Raw genomic sequence first — 19,490 nt, 5'->3', positions numbered from 1 at the left:
AAATAGTCATGGCAGGTTGTCAACAAAGCAAACTAAAAGGCTACAAATGCCTTATTTTTAGACTCTTTTCAAGAAAAGCACCCAGAGATAGAAAAAGGGGTGGTGAGTGGTAGGACAGGCTGGTCATGGTGGAGAGTTCTGATAAAACATGGTCCACTATAGAAGGGAATGGCAAACCATTTCAGTACTCTTGCCCTGAGAACCCCGTGAACAGTATGAAAAGGCAAAAAGATAGGACACTGAAAGATGAACTCCCCAGGTCAGCAGGTGCCCAGGATGCTACTGGAGATCAGTGGAGAAATAACTCCAGAAAGAAAGAAGAAATAGAGCCAAAGCAAAAACAACACCCAGCTGTGGATGTGACTGGTGATGGAAGTAAAGTCTGATGCTGTAAAGAGCAATATTGCATAGGAGCCTAGAGTGTTAGATCCATGAATCAAGGCAAATTGGAAGTGGTCAAACAGGAGATGGCAAGAGTGAACATCGACATTTTAGGAATCAGCGAACTAAAATGGACTGGAATGGGTGAATTTAACTCAGATGACCATTATATCTACTACTGTGGGCAGGAATCCCTTAGAAGAAATGGAGTAGCCATCACAGTCAACAAAAGAGTCCGAAATGCAGTACTTGGATGCAATCTCAAAAATGACAGAATGATCTCTGTTCGTTTCCAAGGTAAACCTTTCAATATCACTGTAATCCAAGTCTATGCACCAACCAGTAATGGTGAAGAAGCTGAAATTGAATGGTTCTATGAAGACCTACAAGACCTTCTAGAACTAACACCCCCAGAAGACGTCCTTTTCATCATAGGGCACTGGAATGCAAAAGTAGGAAGTCAAGAAACACCTGGAGTAACAGGCAAATTTGGCCTTGGAGTACGGAATGAAGCAGGGCAAAGGCTAATAGAGTTTTGCCAAGAGAATACACTGGTCATAGCAAACACCCTCTTCAACAACACAAGAGAAGACTCTACACATGGACATCACCAGATGGCCAACACCGAAATCAGATTGATTATATTCTTTGCAGCCAAAGATGGAGAAGCTCTATACAGTCAGCAAAAACAAGACTGGGAGCTGACTGTAGCTCAGAGCATGAGCTCCTTATTGCCAAATTCAGACTTAAATTGAAGAAAGTAGGGAAAACCACTAGACCAGTCAGGTATGACCTAAATCAAATCCCTTATAATTATACAGTAGAAGGGACAAATAGATTCAAGGGATTAGATTTGATAAAGTGCTTGAAGAACTATGGACAGAGGTTCATGACATTGTACAGGAGGCAGTGATCAAGATCATCCCCAAGAAAATGAAATACAAAAAGGCCAAGTGACTGTCTGAGGAGGCCTTACAAATACCTCTGAAAAGAAGAGACGCAAAAGGCAAAGGAGAAAAGGAAAGATATACCCATTTGAATGCAGAGTTCTAAAGAATAGCAAGGAGAGATAAGAAAGCCTTCCTCAGTGATCAGTGCAAAGAAATAGAGGAAAATAATAGAATGGGAAAGACTAGAGATCTCTTCAAGAAAATTAGAGATACCAAGGGAACACTTCATGCAAAGATGAGCTCAATAAAGGACAGAAATGGTATGGACCTAACAGAAGAAGAAGATATTAAGAAGAGGTGACAAGAATACACAGAAGAACTAAACAAAAAAGATTTTCACGGGGCAGATAATCATGAAGGTGTGATCACTCACACTCCCTAGAGCTGGACATCCTGTAATGTGAAGTCAAGTGGACCTTAGGAAGCATCACTATGAACAAAGCTAGTGGAGGTGATGGAATTCCAGTTGAGCTATTTCAAATCCTAAAAGATGATGCTGTGAAAGTGCTGCACTCAAGATGCTGCCAAATTTGGAAAACTCAGCAGTGGCCACAGGACCGGAAAAGGTCAGTTTTCATTCCAATCCCAAAGAAAGGCAATGCCAAAGAATGCTCAAACTATTGCACAGTTGCGCTCATCTCACACACTAGTAAAGAAATGCTCAAACTTCTCCAAGCTAGGTTTCAACAGTACGTGAACTGTGATCTTCCAAATGTTCAAGCTGGTTTTAGAAAAGGCAGAAGAACCAGAGATCAAATTGCCAACATCCACTGGATCATGCAAAAAGCAAGAGAGTTCCAGAAAAACATCTATTTCTGCTTTATTGACTATGCCAAAGCCTTTGACTGTGTAGATAACAGCAAACTGTGGAAAATTCTTCAAGAGATGGGAATACCAGACCACCTTACCTGCCTTCTGAGAAATCTGTATGCAGGTCAAGAAGCAACAGTTAGAACTGGACATGGAGCAACAGACTGGTTCCAAATCAGGAAAGGAGTACGTCAAGGCTGTATATTGCCACCCTGCTTATTCAACTTATATGCAGAGTACATCATGAGAAATGCTGGGCTGGATAAAGCACAAGCTGGAATCAAGATTGCTGGGGGAAATAGCAGTAACCTCAGATATGCAGATGACACCACCCTTATGGCAGAAAGCAAAGAAGAACTAAAGTTCTTGATGAACGTGAAAGAGGAGAATGGAAAAGTTGGCTTAAAGCTCGACATTCAGAAAACTAAGATCATGGCATCTGGTTCCATCACTTCATGGCAAATAGATGGGGAAACAGTGACAGGCTTTTTTTCTGGGGGCTCCAGAATCACTCCAGATGGTGACTGCAACCATGAAATTAAAAGATGCTTACTCCTTGGAAGAAAAGTTTTGACCAACCTAGACAGCATATTAAAAAGCAGAGACATTATTTTGCCAACAAAGTTTCATCTAGTGAAAGCTATGGTTTTTCCAGAATGTGAGAGTTAGACTATAAAGACATCTAAGTGCCGAAGAATTGATGCTTTTGAACCGTGGTGTTGGAGGAAGACTCTTGAGAGTCCCTTGGACAGCAAGGAAATCCAACCAGTCCATCCTAAAGGAAATCAGTTCTGAATATTCATTGGAAGAACTGATGCTGAAGCTGAAACTCCAACACTTTGGCCACCTGATGCGAAGAACTGACTCATTTGAAAAGACCCTGATGCTGGGAAAGATTGAAGGTGGGAGGAGAAGGGGACGACAGAGATGGTTGCAAAGATGGTTGCATGTCATCACCGACTCGATGGACATGAGTTTGAGTAAGCTCCGGGAGTCAGTGATGGACAGGGAAGCCTGGCGTGCTGCCGTCCATGGGGTCACAGAAAATCAGACACGACTGAGCGACTGAACTGAATTGAGTGGTAGGAAATGCAGGCTGCGCTGGGAACAGCCTGTGGAATTACCATACATAGGAGCCAAAACTCTTTGATTTGTCATGTGCTGAAAATCACCAGCAAGTCTGATCAGACATGATGCTGTGTCTTTAAATGACGTCAGACCCCTAGGCACCAAGCTGTGGACACTACAGAGAATAGGTGACAAGTCAATGAACCTCGGATCCTTATGAAAGTGAACCACGCTTCACTCTATGCCTTCACTTCTGTTGGAATGAAAACTAGGTTAGCCAATGACTTTTTTGTATTAATGACACAAGAAATGTTTTATCATTATGAAAAAAGGGCACTTTAACAAAGATATTTTCAAAGGAGAACTATAACCTATTAAAAATGAATTAGAAATGTGTTGCCTAAGACTCAAAGTTTCTTGGAGAAATCGTTGTAACCTTAAGTTAGGTAAAGATTTATTAAAGAAAAAGAGTATGAACCATGAAATTTAAAAAATGGTAACATGACTACTCTTTGAATGACACTGTCAAAAATGAAAAGGTAAACCCCAGACTGGGAGAAAATATATGAAAAATATGTATCTGATAAAGAACTTGTATACAAAGTATATAAAGAACTTTCAAAACTCAACAATAAGAAAACATACTAAGGTAAGAAATATGTCAAAATATTTTTTTTCATTTATTTTTATTAGTTGGAGGCTAATTACTTTACAATATTGTAGTGGGTTTTGTCATACATTGACATGAATCAGCCATGGATTTACATGTATTCCCCATCCCGGTCCCCCCTCCCACCTCCCTCTTCACCCGCTCCCTCTGGCTCATCGCAGCACTGTTTATAATAGCCAGGACATGGAAGCAACCTAGATGCCCATCCGCAGACGAATGGATGAGGAAGCTGTGGTACATATACACCATGGAATATTACTCAGCTGTTAAAAAGAATTCATTTGAATCAGTTCTAATGAGATGGATGAAACTGGAACCCATTATACAGAGTGAAGTAAGCCAGAAAGATAAAGAACATTACAGCATACTAACACATATATATGGAATTTAGAAAGATGTCAAAATATTTTAACAAGCACTTCATCAAAGAAGAGATGTGAGTGGCAAATAAGCCCTTGACAAGATGCTCCACATCATTAGTCAAAATAAAACTACAGAGAGATACCACAAACCACTTATTAAAATGACTAAGTTTAAAAACAAAACAGAACCAAACCTGACAACACCAAGTCCTGGTAAAGAGGCAGAGCAAGTGGAGCTTTAATGCATGTGAGTGGGAAGGCAAAATGGCCTAGCCACTTTGGGAAAAAGTTTAGCTGTTCCTTAGAAAACTAGACATACACTCTCTGTGTGATCCAGGAACTCGGGTACACACATGCGTGCACAGTCGTGTCCAACTCTATGAACCCGTGGACTGCAGCCCGCCAGGCCACTCTGTCCATGGGATCCTTCAAGCAAGAATCCGGGAGTGGGATGCCATTTACTTCTCCGTGAGATCTTCCCAACCCAGGGATCGAACCCATGTCTCCTGCATTGCACCTGCTGGGGAAGGCCCATTTGCCAAAGAGAAATGAAAGCATATGGCCACATGGAAACCTGTGCTCAGATGTTCGTAGTGGTTTGATTCGTAACTGCCCCCAGAGCGAAAAGAATGTCCACCGACTGTGAATGGATAAGCAAACTGCAATACAGCTACAGAATAAAATACCACTCAGAAATGTGTGTGTTAGCCACTCAGTCAGGTCTGACTCTTTGTGACCCCATGGACTGTAGCCCACCAGGCTCCCCTGTCCATGGGGTTCTCCAGGCAAGAACACTGGAGTAGATTGCCATTTCCTTCTCCAACCACTCAGAAATAAAGGGGAACAAACTACTGACACACACACACACCCAGAATGGATAATTCTCAAATGTTTTTTGCCAAGTGAGAGAAGTCACACTCAATTGTGTGATTTCACTTACATGACATCTGGAAAAGACAGAACTATTGGGATATAAATTATATCAGTGATTGTCGAGAGTGGTAGAGGGTATTGACTATTAAAAGGCAGGAGGAAAAATTGGGTGATGATTGTGGTGAGGCTACCTGCCTGAAAACATCTGTCAAAATTTCTAGAACTGTACACCTAAAAAGGGAGAATTCTATTATATTGAAATTATATTCCCCAGAAGGGGGAAAAAGTAAACTATCTTGAAATGCCACAAATATACAGCTTTCCATATTTTTTTTTATGTAAAAAATTAAACATGGGAACTTCTTTGGCAGTCCAGGGTTTAAGACTCTGTGCTTCCAATACAGAGGGCATGAATTTAGTGCCTGGTTGGAGTACTGAGCGCCCACATGCTGAGTGGCATGGCCAAAAAAAAAAAAAAAACAGAAAAAGTTAAACATGAATTAACCTTTTTCTTAAAATAGAAAAATAGGATATACTAATCAATTCTGTATTTTCTTTAACAAGGATGGTTGCTTCTAAAGGAGTTATAATTCAGGAGTTACTTTCAATTTGTTCTATAAACATTCAGTGTGTTTAGAAGAAGGGGCATAGTCAGGAGACCTGGGTTCAACTAAAGGTTTTGACACCTTGACTTTGACACATTTGACTTGTCCAGTGATCACAGACAAATAACTTCCCTCTTTGGCTTTTATTTTTCCCACCTCTCACGAGTAAATCTGACATGACTCATAGTTCTCACCCCTTTTTTCTGCCTATACTGAAGTAGCAGATAAAATCCACTGTCATGGGAGGGAGCTTTCATCACTGATAGTGGTCTCCAATGGGTTAGGGGAAGCAGCCAAGGGAGAAAATATCCCTCAAGGGGATGGTGAGACATTTTTGAAGCTCCTACACATCTGAAATTCTTGAGAGAGTCACCCTCTACTTGTTTGAAAAATTATTGGAGTAAACTATCTCCATGAAGCATTTTAGTTCATTCTGAGATTCTGCTGAGAGTATAAATGAGTAAGACTGTGTCTGCCTAACACTAACTTGATGCTACACAAAAGTTCATCTTTCTGTGATGATTGAGAAGATGCAATAATACCCTGCAGTGTCCCAGGACCATCACCACCACCACTTGGACCATCAGCTCCCATCAGACAGAGCAGAGGATGCAGATGGTACGAATGATTAGGCTGAAACCGTGTTGACCCTATGACACCCTGTGAGTTCTATTTTTTTAATTTATTTTTAAATTTTTATGGGAGTATAGTTGCTTTATGATGGTGTGCTAGTTTCTGCTCTGCATCAAAGTGAATCAGCTATACATATACATATATCCACTCTTTTAAAATTTTCTTTCCCATTTAGTTCACCAGAGAGCCCTGAGTAGAGTTCCCTATGCTACACAGTAGGTCCTCATTACTTATCTATTTTATACACAGCAGTATACATACATGTCAGTCCCCTCCCAATTCATCCCACTCTCCTTCCCTCCTGGTATCCATATGTTTGTTCTTGCCATCTCTATTTCTGCTTTGCAGATACATTCATCAGTACCATTTCTTCTAGAATCACACAGAAGCAATGTTATATGATATTTGTTTTTCTCTTTCTGACTTACTTTACTCTGTATGACAGTCCCTAGGTCCACATATAGGTCCCTGTCTCTGCAAGTGGCAGAGTTTAGCTCCTTTTCATGGCTAAGTAATATTCCATGGTATATATGTACCACATTTTCTTTATCTGCAAGTTCTATTTTGAATAAATTGATTTGGGTTAATGTGTCGTGTATTTCTTTTTCATAGACATAGAAGGAAGGGGAAAATCCAGTTACTTGTATTTTCTGGTTCCTTGTATTGTGGGAGGAAAAAAGAGGGAGCAAGGAATTCTAATAGTAAGAATGAGCCACTTCCCCCCCCAGAACTCTGAGAAATGAACCATCAGATGGTAGTGATTGGAAGAATCATTTAACAAAACCAAAACAGAACACCTCACCCCTCCCCAATCCCAATCGTTTCCCATTTCCCATTTCTTAATGGCATCGCTGTTTCCTCTCAGCTCGGGCCAAAACCCAGAGTTGTCCTTGATTTTTGCACCACCTTCTGCTCTGCAACATTCAACCTATCAGCTCCTTCTTCCTTCTCCACCTCCGAGTGACATCTGTCCTGACTGTGCGTTTCGATCCCCGCCGTCCTAATCACCATTGACTGTGGCCTGGGCTCTTGCGATTACCTCTTAAGTTCTCTCCCTTGTACAACAGTTTCTCAGTTTAGCCAACACATTGATGCTTTTTAAATGTAAATTGGATCCCATCACACTCGTGAAGGATGCTTTCTGGTGACCATCACGTCATACTTGTGATATAATCGGGAGACTCTACTGTGACCTACAAGCTCCTCTGGGGTCTGGCCATCTAACCCATAGCATCTCTTCTTATCACTCTCTCGCTGGGCTCAGCCCCTGTCCATTTTCTCTTGCGCAGTGCTTGTGTGGGTCCCAGGGACTTTGCTCTTGACCTTCCCTTGCTGGGAACAATTATCCCCAGACCTTCCAAGAACTGGTCCCATCTTTCCATGCAGATTTCAGCAACCAACATTACCTTCTCAGAGGGTCCTTCCCAGATCATCCTTGACCAGCTACTCTGTCCCATTGCTCTGTTTTATTTTTTTCAATTACCACATAAAATTGTATTATATGATTTGTTTGTTGGTCAACTTGACTGCTGTCTGTTTCTCCCACTAGAATGAGCATTCCCTTGAGGTCAGGGAGCTTTTCTTATTCTTCACTGTGTCTCCAGGGCATGGAACACATATCTCCTGACACAGGGAGGACCCAAAATAAATGCTGTTGACTGAATAAATGGGTGCATGTATAGGTTACTTGCACCCTAAAGGCAAAATGTTTCTCCAAATCAGAAGTGGAGAGAACAAGCAAAATCTGACAATAATAGCCTGTCTACAGTCTTTGCAGAATAAATGGTATTAGCATGCCTAAAGAGAAAAATGAGTCAATTGAAGAATCAGCAGAGAAAATATAAAAGAAAATGTCAGAGAGATTAAAATGTGCCTTCAGTTGTTGGGAGAGGGAGGTTTTAGCCTGTAAACCTGATATGTTAGGTTCCTGATGCAAGGACATTCCAGCAACAGAGATGGAAACAAAATGATGATGAGAGCTTGTCCTTTAGACATGAGACTCACTGAACTCCACTGCTCTGACCCAAGCTGCCTGCTCCCCAACCCGGGGTGGAGGGGGGTGGCGGCAGTGTAATCTGGTTTTACTCATAGATTCCTCTGCAGAGAGGAAAGTGCTGTCTGCAGCAGGTGAATGGCCAGTCCCTTTGGACACTCTAGTCTATGCATTAAATAAGGAATCCATGTCCTGATGTATTCTTCAGTTGTTTATGACTTTAGTTAGTGGGAGTCTACCCCCAAGAAGAGAACCGTTCTCAGAGACCTAGCAGAATCAAGTTCATGCATCTGCAGTGCTGAGGGCCAGACTCTGTTCTGCAGTGTGGTGCTGTGGTGAACCAACACCTCTAAACCATTCCCTTTCAAATTTATCTTCTTTCTCTTCCCCTCCTCCCTTCTTTCCTTCCTTCCTCTCTATCTCCCTCCCTTCCTTTCTCCTTCCTTTCCTTTCCTTCCCTTCCTTTTCTGTAACCATCCATCCATCCACCCACCTATTATCTATCTAACTGAAGTAGTAATGTACACACATGAATTACATAATTTAAAAAATGATCAAATTGTAAACAGTGAAAACTAAGTCTTCTCCTATCCCGGACCTTCTGTCTCCCCAGCTCTCTCCTCTGGGATAATTTCTTGTAAAACTTGCCTGTTTTATTCACTGACCATCTCAGCATAGCTGTAAATATATCCTCTCTCCACCACCTGCTTTCTAAACAAATGATAATAAACCATGCAGACTCTTCTACATCTGGCTTTATCATTTAATAAAATGAGCATTCTAATGGGAACATATATACGATTACTTTGATTATTTGGTCTGTCTAATTGTTTTGACAACAACAAATTCAACCTTTAATAACTCTGGATAGGGTCTCGATGACGTATGTGCCCTGTCCAGGCAGGTACCCACAGCTACCTACTGCAACTTCCCAAGACATCCACACCCTCTTTCTAGTTTAAGACCCAGCAGCAGTTCTCTGCATCCATGTTGGACACCCTGGCAACCTCTGGTCCAAGATGCAAAAGGGGAATGTTTCTGAGTTTGAACTCTGTATGCCAGGATTTGGACCTAGCACTTAAGTTCTACTTTATTGCTATAACCAACCTGGGTAACTTGCTCTCAGCCATGAAGCAGCTCTATATACCTGATTTGGACAGGGCTTTCTTGTGCAAATGTTTTTGAAACAATTGAATGTTTTGTGACCCCCAAACAATACCTTGATTAAGCAACCCTTGAGTCTGTAGTATCCAATACTAGAAATCAGGAATGGTCCTATGTCTTAAATGGGGATAATAATGGATTGCAAAGATGAATAGAATAATGATATAAAGACCTTAGAATAGTGTTTGGCACATAATAAATGCTCAATGCATGTTATCTATTCCCTATTATAATAGTAATTATTCATATAATTCTTGAACAGCAGAGAATGGTTCAAGAACAGTTTCTTGAACTGTTTCCTCACTGGAAACAGTTAAAATCATAAGCACATTTGAAGAAAACCAATGAGCCGAGAATTAGCACTTGCTAGCGTTAGTTTCTATTCTTATATCAAGTTAAAAATGTTAAACATGAGACTTAAGTTTTTGACAAACTTAGACTTAAGTTTTTGTTGCCCAGTGCCCTAGTACGCTTTTTTCAGTCGCTCAGTTGTGTCCGACTCTTTGTGACCCCACGGACTGCAGCACACCAGGCTTCCCTGTCCACCACTCTCTCCCGGGGCTCGCTCAAACTCATGCTCACTGAGTCAGTGATGCCATCCAACCAGCTCATCCTCTGTCGTCCCCTTCTTCTCCTGCCCTCAATCTTTCCCAGCATCAGGGTCTTTCCCTAATATATTTAGTTCCCATTCTAATATACTTTTTGTTAAAATTCTGTCTGAGACATAACTTTGGAAAGATGTAGAGTTCTTAAATGGGGCTATTTTATTTCATTTTGGTTCTTGACAGCAGTTCCCTATGTGAATCCCCTATAGGAACATGCACAATTTAGTGCATGCCATAGGATTTATTTTAGTTCCATAAAAAAGGCAGATTTTGTTTTTCCTCTAAAAAAATTGAGCAACTTTTAGGTAGTATGCGTATGTGCTGTTTGATCCTATTTAGCAGCTCTTGCATGTGCCATTAAAATCATCTCTTCACATCCTTGTGACGTTTGCCTTACTTTTAATTTGTAGAAGTAATGTTATCTAGGTCACAGAGGAAAGAAAAATTTCCAAAGCTAATTCTCCAATTGAAAGCTGGTGTATATAAAAACAATTCTGTTGGCATTTCCAGGGCATTGAATACCAAAGAGAACGTATTTTTATATTTAACTTTGGAGGTGAATATACCACCAAATTATGGGTCTTCCCTGGTGGCTTAGATGGTAAAGAATCTGCCTGCCAAGGCAGGAGACCCAGGTTTGACCCCTGGGTCAGGAAGATCCCCTGGAGAAGGGAATGGCTACCCACTCCAATATTCTTGCCTAGAAAATTCCATGGACAGGGGAGCCTGGTGGGCTACAGTCCACGGGGTCACCAAGAGTTAGAACGACTGAGAGACGAACAGTAAGTACCTATATTATAGGAAAATTGCTAATAAAGAAGGTTTATCTGTCCCATTCTTAGTGCATTATACCTGGGCACTGGTGGTTTTTTGGTCCCTTAGACTGTGCTGTAATAGGGGGTGAATCTGGGACACAGCCCCAGGCCAACTCCCAGTGATGTGGTTCCTGGAAGAAGTATCATGCCTATCACTGTCCCCTTTCCTAAAACTTCACCCAACCCTGCGAAATGCGTGGTTGGTGGCAAACATTCTCTCTAGAAACTTGAGCAATTTGCTAAGATGTCTTTGTCGCAGAATCCTTTGTGTTTTTTTAAACTTAGCTGAGTTCCGCACAGACGCACGGAAACATCGGACAGAATACAGGAGACGGCGCTGCCAGTGGCTCTGCTTGGGAGTAACGCGGGTGGAGGAGACGGGATGCTGTTACTTCTCCCAGGCCTGCCCGGGGGGACTGCTCCCACCCTGCATGTAGGAGTGCAGAAAGGCAGCCCGAGGCCTGACCGCCTACTCCACCTTGCGGTTCAGAAACCAGGGAGGCAGGCTCGCCTTGCTTCCTTTCTTCATCTTGTTTGTGCATTCGGTCGTGCTGGGTCCTCATTGCCGAGCGGGCTTTCCTCTGGCTGCGGTGAGCGGGGCTGTTATCCAGCTCCCCTGGCTTCTCCGGCTGCAGATCACGGGCGCTGCGCGCACGGGCTTCAGCGGGTGTGGCCCACGGGCTTAGCTGTCTCTCGGCGTGCGGGATCTTCCAGGATCAGGGCTCAGAACCGCGTCTCCTTCATCCGCAGGCGGATTCTTTACCGCCGAGCCACCAGGGAAGCTCCCCCCACCTTACCCCCTTTCGTCCGCCGCACCTGATGTGCTCAGTCCAGGCCCTGGGAGTTTACTTCGTGAATACGCTCAGGGCACCGCTACCCGCCCCTCCTGTCTCCGCGGTCCTCACGAGAGCTCCTGAGCGCGCATCTGACCCTGACCCCCTGTACCCTCACCCACGCTCTTCCCAGCTCCTCAAAGCATCCCCACCCTGCCCCCACCGACTCCCACGCCAAGAGCAACTCTAGCCAGGTCCTTCCATGCTTGAGGTCCCCCCCAGCACACCTACCCAACTCTGACCCCTCCTCCACAGACTGGCATTTATTTATTGAAGGACAGTTAATTGACAGTGTTCTGTTAGTGTCAAGTATACAAGAAAGTGATTCAGTTATATACACACATATGTATTTTTTTTTTCAGATTCTTTTCCATTATAGGGTATTGCAAGATATTGTATATTGTGTTCCCTGCGCTATATAGTAGATCCTTGTTGTTTACCTATTTTATATATAGTAGTGTGTATATGTTAATCCCAGACTTAAATCTCTGGTCTGTTTCCAATTGCAAATGTGACCAAGAACACCTGTGCGTGTATGCTCACTCACTAAGTCATATCCAACTCTTTTGCAGCCCTAGGGACTGCAGCCCACCAGACTCCTCTGTCCATGGGATTCTCCAGGCAAGAATACCTGAGCAGGTTGCCATTCCCTTCTCCAGGGGATCATCCCGATCCAGGGATCAAACTGGCATGCGTCTCCTGAGTTGGCAGGTGGATTCTTTACCACTGTGCCACCGAGCCCCCAGGATACCTATGGCCCTCCAAAAGAGTTAATCCTTGGCCTGGTGTTAGGAATCCTCATCACCCTGTCTTCCTGTCTTCCCAGCCTCACTCTCAGCAGCAAGGCCCCTGCGGTTCCCCGAACACGTCCTCTGTCTCCCACCCTGTCTCCTGGCTTCTGCCGTCTCCTCTCCTGATGACCCTTCCCCATCTTGGCCTCCGTTGAAGGTCCTGCTCTTTCTCCCCAGTGAAGCTTTGCTGGTACCTCCAGGCGGAGCCCGCTTCTCCCTGACTGATCAGTGCATCATCACACTTTACGGTAATGATTTCATACTTTCCCCTCAACACCATTGTTTCTTTGTGCACAAAGAGCTTATTTATTCATTTTGCTTATATATTTGCATTTTTCATTTTGGCATCCCCAACAGTTTCCGTGTGCCGTGAATGAACGTTTTCTATGGAATGTTTATGCAGATTGAATGAGTGAGTAGATGAATGAGTGCAAAGAGCGCAGACTGGGAAGTACCAGCTTTGTGGTCTAGTTTTATTTCTGACATTCGGGCTAGATCTCAGTTTTCTTGTTTTTCTTAATAGAACATTGGACACTCCCAATTTCTATGATTCTAAAATAATTTTTTCAGCTCACAATTTCATTAGGTTCCAGGTTGTGAATCCTGAGGAACCTCAGAGGAGCCCTGGAGGCCAGCTCCACCCTGGTGCCTCTAATAATCTTTTGCTCTGTGGTTTTCTTCAAACTGTAACTGTGCCACCTTGAACAAGTTGCTTAACGTCTCTGTGCTTTAATTTCCTCAACTGCAATATGCGATTGATAAGATAGTTGCCTCATGGAGTGCCATTGAGGATTAGACCAGATGACAAATGAAAAGTTTCAGAATAATGCCTAGCATACAGAATATGTGGTAAGTGTTCAATAAGTATTGATGATGGTGCTGTTTCCTTGATGTTTTTGAGGGCACTGCACTTTTCTGCACAGGAGGAGAGTGAAATATGAGCCTTTGTGAATTACTATATTCTATAATGATTAAGAAAGTACTGTATCATTGAGTTATATGATTATAGAACAATACAGGCATAGACAAGTTCATTTGTCTGCAATGAATTAGGCTTCAAAGATGGTACAGTGAGCCCAGGCAATTTTAAATTTTACATAAGTAACTACTCTCGTGTTAAAACGTTCCATCACTAGGAATGTTATTTGTTAATGGGATATTCTGTCCCCTTCTGAAACCTAGCTATTCTAACAAATAGGAGCATATGAATCGTGTAAACCTTAGTGTGAATGAATTAATTAAATCTTTCCCTGTGAGCTGGGTTGATGGGTGGAGTAGATTGGTGCTGGGAGACTAATAGAGTGGGAGGAGGGGAGTGTAATCTGTACGAATCCGTCAGGTGTGACGGGTCTGGGAACTGCGGTGACTCTTGGAAGGTTGGCAGGGTCGGCAAGGTTACATTTTTAAATCGCAGACTGGCCTCAACCAGGGATCAGGGCTTCCCGGGTGGCCGGCCCAGCGGTAAAGAACCCGCCTGCCAATGCAAGAGCTGCCAGCACCTCGGGTTCGATCCCTGCATCAGAAAGATCCTCTAGAGTAGGAGATGGCAACCTGCTTCAATATTCTTGCCTGGAAAATTCCAGGAAGAGAGGAGCCTGGTGGGCTACAGTCCATGGGGATGCAAAGAGTGAGACATGACTGCATGCACACACACACACACACACACACACTCAAACAGGATCAAGTTTTGTTCAAAGGCAGTGCTGTTCTGGTTGCTGAAAGCTTGTGCCCAGAACTGCTGGCCTGGATTGTGGCTGCCTGGTCACCCACTCTTTGACTAGCCATCTTATTTTCTGAATCAGCGAGGATCTTGGTTGCAAGTAACAGAAATGCCAACCAAAAACTGGTTTAGGAGGAAGGGAATTATTTGGGTTCATGTACCTGAAAACAGCAGAAGCAGCAATGCCTTCAAGGCTCAGAGGACATCGATCACTCCATCCCTTGTCTCTGCTTTTTACTGTGTTGACATCAATCTTGGGCTCCATAGCTTGATGGTAACAATAGTTTCAGTCTCTCAGGTTCAAGGCACATGAGACTTAAACTTGCTTTTGTTTCAGAAATCTCAAGAAAATTCTCCTTGTGTCTCGTTGGCTCTGAAGGGGCAATCAGTTCATCTTTGGAGAAATTACTGTGGCTGGGGGAAATATAAGTACAAATAAATGGAAAGACATCATGCTTCTGAATTGGAAGATTTAATAGTATCAAGATGTCCACACCAGTCAAAATGATCTACAGATTTCATGTAACTTCTGTGAAAATCAAAGTGGCATATTTTTTTCAAAAATAGAAAAAAATTCCTCCTAAAATTTGCATAAAATCTCAAAAGATCTCAGATAGCCAAAACAATTTTGGAAAAGAAGAACAAGGTTGGAGGCCTCACAGTTCCTGATTTCAGAACATATTACAAAACTACAGTGATCCATACAATAGATGGGGAAACAGTGGAAACAGTGGCTGACTTTATTTTTATGGGCTCCAAAATCACTGAAGATGGTGATTGCATCCATGAAATTAAAAGACACTTGCTCCTTGGAAGGAAAGTTATGACCAACCTAGAGAGCATATTAAAAAGCAGAGACATTACTTTGTCAACAAAGGTCCATCTAGTCAAGGCTATGGTTTTTCCAGTAGTCATGTATGGATGTGAGAGTTGGACTATAAAGAAAGTTGAGCGCCGAAGAACTGATGCTTTTGAACTGTGGTGTTGGAGAAGACTCTTGAGAGTCCCTTGGACTGCAAGGAGATCTAACCAGCCCATCCTAATGGACATCAGTCCTGGGTGTTCATTGGAAGGACTGATGTTGAAGCTGAAACTGCAATACTTTGGCCACCTGATACGAAGAGCTGACTCATTTGAAAAGACCCTGATGCTGGGAAAGATTGAGGGCAGGAGGAGAAGGGGACGACAGAGGATGAGATGGTTGGATGGCATCACCGACTCAATGGACATGGGTTTGGGTAAACTCCAGAAGTTCATGATGGACAGGGAGGCCTGGCGTGCTGTGGTTCATGGGGTCGCAAAGAGTCGGACACAACTGAGCGACTGAACTGAATTGATACAATGCATGAAATCTGCATAATGGCAGACATACAGACCAGTGGAATCGGATAAAGAGCCCAGCAATAAACCCTTGCTGACATGTCAAATGATCTTCAACAAAAGTACAAGTACAACAGACAAAGGAAAGTCTATTCAACAAATGGTTTTGGAAAATTGGATGTCTATATGCAAAAAAAAAAAAAAAAAACCCTGGAAGTTGGACCCTTATCACACGCAAAAATCAAATGAAGACCTAAATGTAAGAACCAAAACTATAAAACTCCTAGAAGAAAACATAGGGGGAAACCTTAACGACATTGGATTTGGCAATGCTTCCTTGGATATGACATAAAAAGCACAGGCAACAAAAGCAAAAATAGACAAATGGGAATATGTCAGCTTAAAACTTTCATGCATCAAGCAACATAATCAATAGAGTGAAAAACAGCCTATGGAATGTGAGAAAATATTTGCAAATTGTATATGTGATAAGGGATTGATATCCAGAATATATAATGACCTCCTACAACCCCAAACAACAGAAAATCAAATAACCTGGTTAAAAATTAGCTAAAGCACTTCAATAGATATTTCTCCAAAGATGATATACAAATGGCCCATAGGCATATGAAAATACACTCAGTATCACTGATCATCAGAGAAGCTCATCTCAAAATCACAAGGAGATATCCCCATCATTCCTCACATCCATTAAGATGGCTCTTACAAAATGAACCAAAAACACCCCCACAAAGTAGCAAACGTTGGCAAGGATGTGAAGAAATCAGAACCCTTGTACACTCTTGATGGGAATGGTGTAGCCACCATGGAAAGCAGTATGGACGTTTCTCCAAAAATTAAAAATAAAACTGTCCTATGATTTGCCAATCCTACTTTGGGACATGTATGCAAAAGAATCTAAAGCAGGGTCTTGAAGAGATATTTGCACACCCATGTTCATAAGCAGCATTATTCAGAGTAGTTAAGAGGTGGAAGCATCCTAAATATGCATCGAGAGGCGAGTGGATAAACAAGATGTGGTATAAACATACCAAGGGGTGTTATTCAGCCTTGTCACATGCTACATCATGGATGAAACTTGAGGACATTATACTAAGTGAAATATGCCAGTCACAAAAAGACAAATACTGCATGATTCCATTTAAATGAAATATCTAAAGTAGTCTAATTCATAGAGACAGAAGGTAGTGTGGTAGTTCCTAGCATCTGGAGAAAGGGGGAAAAGAGGAGCTGATGTTAGTGGGGATAGAGTTCAGATTCGCAAGACGAAAAAGAACTAGTTATCGTTTTTGCAACACTAATAAATTCATAAACTTTAATTGTGATGGAAATTGCATGTACTTTTTTTTTTTAACCACGATTAAAAAAAAATTCCAATTCCCAACCAGGTCAATTAAATCAAATGAAATGAGGCTAGGACTTCAATGTTATTTCAAAGCTCCCTGGGTGATTCATGGTAAATCAGGTTTGCAAGTAACTGCCCTGATCTCTAATCCACCATCCCAATCTGTCTATCCAATTCTTGCTCCTTAGCTAATTTCTGCAAGGGACAGGCCCTTACTCTTTCACATAGAGCTGCATGAAGTCAGTTTATTGCGCACCTCCATTCAGAGCTGGATGTGGGTACAGATTCTGTAGGAGCCCTCAGATCATGCCAGATCAATAACAAGCAGGGCATCAGTTAACTCAGGCTTCTGTGCACACCCCTTTGTGTAATTTCCAAGCAGACAAAAGTGGGAGATGCCTGGTGTAGCTCATGATGTGGGTGCAGGCAGAGCCAAGCATCTCTTTAAGGGCAGTTAGCAGAACAGAGAGAGAGGTCAGGCAGAGAGGAAAGAGACCCCGGTAGCCCAGGGTGCTGCACAAGGAATGAAAAGCCACAGTGGGCGCCAGGACAGTGACCCCACCCCCCAGTATCATATGGTTGGGATAAGGACAGAGAGAACGTTCCAGAAACCAGAAACAATGGTTGAAAGGAGGAGAAGCGGAAACAATATCATTCTCTTTTGCCTAGAACTGGACCTATTTGATTTGTTTTTAAATAAAATAGAAACTGCCAGAGTAGCGGGCAACAGGAGGTGGGGGGCGGGGAGAGGCGGAGCATCATTCTTTATTAGAGAGGGAGTTGGGAGCAGGTAGTGGGGGTTTTATGCAAGGATAGTAATCAATATTCAAAAGCTTCCTTCTTAATACACGGATGGATTGAATTCAGGCTTTAGCATAATTTAATTAAATGGACTATTGTTTTTCTTTCTCACTGGTTTTAGTATGAGGTGAGCAGGATTAGGTTCTAATTGAAGCAGATATATCTGCCTCAGAGCCAAGGAGGCCTGGATAAACAGACTGAGAAGGCTTTTATGTAAATTTCATATTCAGAAGGGTGTGGGTGCACAGATGGATACACGTTACCTCCTTAGTTCCCAGTTTTAGAAAGCAGGGGAAAATGTTGTGTGAGTCAAAAATTTTTTTAAAATTACAGTTGAGTTTCTTCATAAAACATATTAACTAGGTGGTGTTGGAACAGAACTATGTAATTTGTGCTTCTGCGACACTTTCCTCCAGAAAATGTGTTTAGATTTTATTTTAAAAGGGGAACCGATCTTTAAGTGCCTATTATATAGCAGCAAGCCCAGAGTTTTAAAGGCACTGACTAATGAATTCCCACAATGATGCCCATTTTACAGTTGAAGAGACTGAGGCTCAGGGAGGTTTTTTTTTTTTTTTAAATAAATTTTCCAAGATCACTTAGTTAATAAATAGCAGAAGTGGAATTGAAGCCAATTATTTTTGTCTCAAAGCCAATGTTCTTTTTGTCAGTTAATGCAGATACTAAAGGAGGTGAACTAAGCTGTAAAATTCCTTTGATGCAGTTTTCAGAGTTCAACTTGGATGACAGATACACATCTTAGTCCTTAAACTCAGAAGTAAAAAAAAAAAAAATCATTTTAAAAATGTTTATAAATCAACTTAATCATAATTTCAGGCCTCCGTCCTGTTAGATGTTCTGCTAATTTCTGCTGAACTGTTCACTGTCTCAAGCGTTTCCTTAGGATCTTTAAGGATTAGTACTATGTGCTAATATTTGTGTGTGTGTGTGTAGTATTTGCTAAATGTAAGTATTGTACATGGAATGGTGGCTGATTTCATGTGATCTTAGGGACCACTGAGTATTCTTTTTTTTAGTGTGTTTTTTTTTTTTTAATGGCAGCTTTCAGTCAGTTCAGTTCAGTCCCTTGGTTGTGTCCAACTCTTTGTGACCCCATGGACTGCAACACGCCAGGCTTTTTTTTTTTTTTGAGATGTAATTGACATAACATAAAATGCATTCCTTTAAAATATACAATTGAGTTTTTTCTGAACATTCACAAAATTGTACAACCATCACTATAATCTAATTCCAGAATATTTTCATCACTCTGTTAGCAGTCACTCCCCATTCTCCCCAAACACTGGCCCCAGCAACTATAATCTGTCTCGATGAATTTTGCCTTTATGGATATTTCATATAAGTTGACTTGTATGAAATAATGATACAGTGATACCTAGATAAATGGAATCATAAGGTAACCTTTTATGTCTGGCTTCTTTCACTTAGCGTATTGTTTTCAAAATTTGTCATATCCTAGCGTGAATCAGTACTTCATTTTTATGATGACCACTGAGCATTTTTATGTGTTTAAAGTACCTTTGAGAACAGACATGAAAATATTCCATGTACTTATCGAATTCACAAAGTATGTTTGTCCATTTTTAGTACGACATCTTAAAGGTTATCATGTTTTAATTTATAGCTATTTCCATACCACACTTTGACCTTGCTGGTCCTTAGCACGTCATGGCTGCAGCCTGGGGCCCGGTCACTGCAGTCCAGTCTCT

Source organism: Odocoileus virginianus, chromosome 4 (genome assembly GCF_023699985.2).
Source record: "Odocoileus virginianus isolate 20LAN1187 ecotype Illinois chromosome 4, Ovbor_1.2, whole genome shotgun sequence".
NCBI lineage: Eukaryota > Metazoa > Chordata > Mammalia > Artiodactyla > Cervidae > Odocoileus > Odocoileus virginianus.
This window is presented reverse-complemented; position numbering follows the sequence as displayed.